The sequence below is a fragment of the Eptatretus burgeri genome, chromosome 13 (genome assembly GCF_056783735.1).
Source record: "Eptatretus burgeri isolate ZD-2024b chromosome 13, Ebu_testis_v1, whole genome shotgun sequence".
Taxonomy (NCBI): domain Eukaryota; kingdom Metazoa; phylum Chordata; class Myxini; order Myxiniformes; family Myxinidae; genus Eptatretus; species Eptatretus burgeri.
The window spans coordinates 40,383,929-40,389,928 of NC_140973.1; positions in this window are offsets into that span (position 1 = coordinate 40,383,929).

A 6,000-nucleotide genomic window follows, 5' to 3' on the forward strand; every position below is an offset into this window, starting at 1 on the left:
TGTTCGGCCCACCAGAAAACAAAGATGGCGGTCATATTTAATTTGGGTGCCATGATGGGTGGAGTCAAGTGGCCAATGTGGGTGTGGTCCAGCAGCTGTTTGACCAATGGGTGCACGTTTTAAAAATCAACCCCCCAACAAGAACCCCAACAGCAAGGTTAAAAAAGGTCTTGTCGCAGGTTAAAAAAACCAACCATTATTACAGAGCTAAGAACATACGTACACTTTGGCTCGAAGACCCGAATACCCAATCAAACAAAGCTTGTCAAGCGAATACACACACACACACACACACGCACACACACACACACACACACACACGCACACACACACACACACACTTTGACACACACACTTTGGCACAAAGTCCAATGCTCATGGCCACAAGAAAAACACATACAGTACATATGAGCACACGGGGCCAGAATCCATGGTCATACCATAAATATTTTCTGTTGGGAAATATCCAGCCTTATGAGACTGTCTTTTTAAATTCAAATAAAAAATAAAAAAATTTAACATAGTAATCAGCCAGAATTCATGGTGACATCAGAAACTTTGGGGACCTCTGGCTATTAACATCACAGGATGGATTTTTGGCACAGTATAACCAAGCAGGCCATCCTGTGAGGGAATATATACTCCAAGTACCTTTTAAGTGCAATGCTGATGATGAATCCCTGTGCCATACCAGCATGACAAACTCGGGGTGCCTGCAACACATCTACCCTATTTAGATACCCATCACCAACCAGTTCATAAGAGCTTTCAGTGGTAGTCTGCAGCATAACTATAAACATTAAATGGAAACATTTATATGGGTTGAATCCTTTTGTCAGAGGAAGAGCTGACGATCTTGCACAAAAAAGGCTTCGAAAGCCATGTGATGTTGGCTGACTGATACTGCGGTTAACAGAGTAGCAACTGACTGCTTAGTGTGGTGGGTGGTTCTGTATTTTTTTTTTCACAGATTGAAAATAAGCCAGAATACATATTTAATTCATATACACCATACAGTATGTTGTTTCATGCACAGGATGTGGCTGCTGGTTTGCATCAATGGTGGGCAATATACCCCCCTGTAGGTGACAGCACTAATTTGTAACTGGTTCAGGGAGCCGGTGATGACAGTCCTACTCTTTGCGAAGGACTAACGACGGCACACGAGACGTCCAGTTTAACGTCCATCTGAGTGACGGCACACGCATTGATGAATCACCCTGCCTGTGAAACACCGGAATGCTTCACACCCATGTTGGACAACTCAGAGGCGAGTGTGCATACCTCTAGGCTATCCTGAGAACCACCGGCTTAATTACAGCCCCCAAAATATGAAGAATGCTGTGCTTCAAGATGCCGCATCACTTCTGGCATTGTGTGCACAACGACGGTGGCGGTCTCTTTGGTGCTGCCGTCTGATCTCACGAGTCATGGATCCAGGGATATCACTCTGAGGTCAAATCCCAGATACTGTGTTGTCCTCACCTCGTTGTCTCCTGATGTATTTATAATTCAATTAATAGTGCAATTACATACATCACTGACAATGTTTCCCAATGGCCTTGTCCTGCACATTGCATACATGATCCTGCATGAGATATTGATACAAAGGGAAATCATCACACCATTTTAAAGCCTTTATCCCTGAGCAGGGGTCAGCTTTTTATGGGATCCAATCATGGTACCCTTTCTTGTGGCAATGTTTTTACAGCCGGATGCCCTTCCTGATGCCAACCCTTTAGTCACCTTCGACCCTGCAGGGATAATTACCGGTACACTGGTGCTCATTTCGCCGACCTTCAAAAGGATGACAGGCTGAGTCAACCCCACCTGGTGTTAATTCAACGAGTTCAGGGGTTCGAACTCAGGACCCCAAGATACCAAGGCAGCCCCCCTAACCGCGAAGCCAACACCAGGCTTGATCCCTCACTGCCGTCGCCTCATCTTCATTCCAATGTCCCATTCAACCAAATACCATCCTCCATGTCATCCTCTTGCTTTAACTCGATCACGAGGCTGGTGGGATGCCCGAGACTCCCGAGCATTGCCCACTCCCCTCCGAGTTATCTTCGCCTGTGTTTGAAACTTGACCCAGATATAAACCGTCATCCCCCTCCTGCTGTTTGATCGTGTGCACCACGACACCGTGCGTGCTGTGTGTCCCTCGCATGAGCAACGTCCACCAGCACCGACCAAAGACCAAAGGTGGACCTTAAATATCCCACGTATAGTCTTTCACGAGTAGTTGGCGAGCAACGGCACAAGGGTTATCCATGCCAAGAAACTGCTTCGGCAGCAGCAATGCACGAAACACGATGGTACATTGATTGATTATTGATTGATTGATTGATTTAAGCCGGCTGTCCCCGTTTCGATTTTATGCTGGAGACATCAACGATCTGTGCGCGGTTCGTTATCATTAGTTCCCAACCAAGTGAACCTTTAATCAGCTCTGAACGGACGTGAACTGGATCATTCATTCATTGGTCCAGCGATGACATTATCGAGTCAGTGTTCACGGTCATCAAGGGTGGAAGGAGGTTATGCGTTCACACCTGTCTGTTTGTCTGTTTACCTGTCGGTTTGTCTGTCTACCTGTCGGTTTGTCTGTTTACATGTCGGTTTGTCTGTCTACCTGTCAGTTTGTTTGTTTACCTGTTGGTTTGTCTGTCTACCTGTTGGTTTGTCTGTTTACCTGTGGGTTTGTCTGTTACCTGTCGGTTTGTCTGTCTACCCGTCGGTTTGTTTGTCTACCCGTCGGTTTGTCTGTCTACCCATCGGTTTGTTTGTCTACTTGTCGGTTTGCCTGTCTACCTGTCCGTTTGTCTGTCTACCTGTCCGTTTGTCTGTCTACCTGTCGGTTTGTCTGTCTACCTGTCGGTTTGTCTGTCTACCTGTCGGTTTGCCTGTCTACCTGTCGGTTTGTCTGTCTACCTGTCGGTTTGTCTGTCTACCTGTCGGTTTGTCTGTTTACCTGTCGGTTTGTCTGTCTACTTGTCGGTTTGTCTGTCTACTTGTCGGTTTGCTTGTCTACCTGTCCGTTTGTCTGTCTACCTGTCCGTTTGTCTGTCTACCTGTCGGTTTGTCTGTCTACCTGTCGGTTTGTCTGTTTACTTGTCGGTTTGCCTGTCTACCTGTCGGTTTGCCTGTCTACCTGTCGGTTTGCCTGTCTACCTGTCGGTTTGTCTGTCTACCTGTCGGTTTGTCTGTCTACCTGTCCGTTTGTCTGTCTACCTGTCCGTTTGTCTGTCTACCTGTCCGTTTGTCTGTCTACCTGTCCGTTTGTCTGTCTACCTGTCCGTTTGTCTGTCTACCTGTCCGTTTGTCTGTCTACCTGTCGGATTGTCTGTCTACCTGTCGAATTGTCTGTCTACCTGTCGGATTGTCTGTCTACCTGTCGGATTGTCTGTCTACCTGTCGGTTTGTGAGCACAATTTGTCAACACGTTGTGCACGGATTCGGCCGAATTTTGGTGGATCAGTCGGTTAACACAAGCCGACTGGATTTGGGTTCACGTTCGAATCCAGATCCGGCCAATCAGCGCGATACAGAACGTGCACCGTTCCACCTGGTGGAGGTGTGCACGGTGCGCCTTCCCGAGTATTTATAATTAATATATATAATCATAATATGTGTCTATAATCTCGTTTGTGAAAGTAACCACAACCCTAAAAAATTTATCGGTGGTGGTTGAGCTCGTTTTCGAGACGTGGTAAGATCGTTTGTCCCGGTAAATTGAGCAACCACCACATTCCTTTAATTACAACCACAACTATTACCACGTCCTTGTGGGGTTGGTCGGGGGTAAGATTTTGGGACAAGTCTTTCACGAACCAGCTGGCCAGGCCTGACGTTCGACTAAGGATAGGGCAGGAATTTGTAATTTGTTTCGAATGCCGGCGAGAGCTCGCCTACTCTTCGCGAAGGACACCGTGGGATGTTTAACATCCACCAACTCCTCCGACAGACGGGACGACTAGTTTAACGTCCATCCGAGGGACGGCACACAGATTGTTGACTCATCCTGCCTGTGTCGTGAAACACCAGGATGACATTTTCTAGCTGTCAGGATTCGAACCCAGGTTCGACAGGTTCGAGGCCTCGAGTCTCGGCCATCCTGTCAGGATTCAACCCCAGGTTACACAGGTTCGAGGCATGTGTGTGTACCTCTAGTCTCGGCCATCCTGTCAGGATTCGAACCCAGGTTAGACAGGTTCGAGGCCTCTAGTCTCGGCCATCCTGTCAGGATTCGAACCCAGGTTAGACAGGTTCGAGGCCTCTAGTCTCGGCCATCCTGTCAGGATTCGAACCCAGGTTCGACAGGTTCGAGGCCTCGAGTCTCGGCTATCCTGTTAGGATTCAAACCCAGGTTACACAGCTTCGAGGCCTCGAGTCTCAGCCATCCTGTCAGGATTCAAACCCAGGTTCGACAGGTTCGAGGCCTCTAGTCTCAGCCATCCTGTCAGGATTCAAACCCAGGTTACACAGCTTTGAGGCCTCTAGTCTCGGCCATCCTGTCAGGATTCAAACCCAGGTTCGACAGGTTCGAGGCCTCTAGTCTCGGCCATCCTGTCAGGATTCGAACGCAGGTTTGACAGGTTCGAGGCCTCTAGTCTCGGCCATCCTGTCAGGATTCAAACCCAGGTTCGACAGGTTCGAGGCCTCGAGTCTCGGCCATCCTGTTAGGATTCAAACCCAGGTTACACAGCTTCGAGGCCTCGAGTCTCAGCCATCCTGTCAGGATTCAAACCCAGGTTCGACAGGTTCGAGGCCTCTAGTCTCGGCCATCCTGTCAGGATTCAAACCCAGGTTCGACAGGTTCGAGGCCTCTAGTCTCGGCCATCCTGTCAGAATTCAAACCCAGGTTACACAGCTTCGAGGCCTCGAGTCTCAGCCATCCTGTCAGGATTCAAACCCAGGTTCGACAGGTTCGAGGCCTCTAGTCTCGGCCATCCTGTCAGGATTCAACCCCAGGTTACACAGGTTCGAGGCATGTGTGTACCTCTAGTCTCGGCCATCCTGTCAGGATTCGAACCCAGGTTAGACAGGTTCGAAGCCTCTAGTCTCGGCCATCCTGTCAGGATTCAAACCCAGGCTCGACAGGTTCGAGGCATGTGTGTGTACCTCTCGTCTCGGCCATCCTGTCAGGATTCGAACCCAGGTTAGACAGGTTCGAGGCCTCTAGTCTCGGCCATCCTGTCAGGATTCAAACCCAGGTTCGACAGGTTCGAGGCCTCTAGTCTCGGCCATCCTGTCAGGATTCAAACCCAGGTTCGACAGGTTCGAGGCCTCGAGTCTCAGCCATCCTGTCAGGATTCAAACCCAGGCTCGACAGGTTCGAGGCATGTGTGTGTACCTCTCGTCTCGGCCATCCTGTCAGGATTCGAACCCAGGTTCGGCAGGTTCGAGGCCTGGAGTCTCGGCCATCCTGTCAGGATTCGAACCCAGGTTAGACAGGTTCGAGGCCTCTAGTCTCGGCCATCCTGTCAGGATTCAAACCCAGGTTCGACAGGTTCGAGGCCTCTAGTCTCAGCCATCCTGTCAGGATTCAAACCCAGGTTACACAGCTTCGAGGCCTCGAGTCTCAGCCATCCTGTCAGGATTCAAACCCAGGTTCGACAGGTTCGAGGCCTCTAGTCTCGGCCATCCTGTCAGGATTCAAACCCAGGTTACACAGGTTCGAGGCCTCTAGTCTCGGCCATCCTGTCAGGATTCAAACCCAGGTTCGACAGGTTCGAGGCCTCTAGTCTCGGCCATCCTGTCAGGATTCAAACCCAGGTTCGACAGGTTCGAGGCCTCTAGTCTCGGCCATCCTGTCAGGATTCAACCCCAGGTTACACAGGTTCGAAGCCTCTAGTCTCGGCCATCCTGTCAGGATTCAAACCCAGGTTCGACAGGTTCGAGGCCTCGAGTCTCGGCCATCCTGTCAGGATTCAAACCCAGGTTCGACAGGTTCGAGGCCTCTAGTCTCGGCCATCCTGTCAGGATTCAAACCCAGGT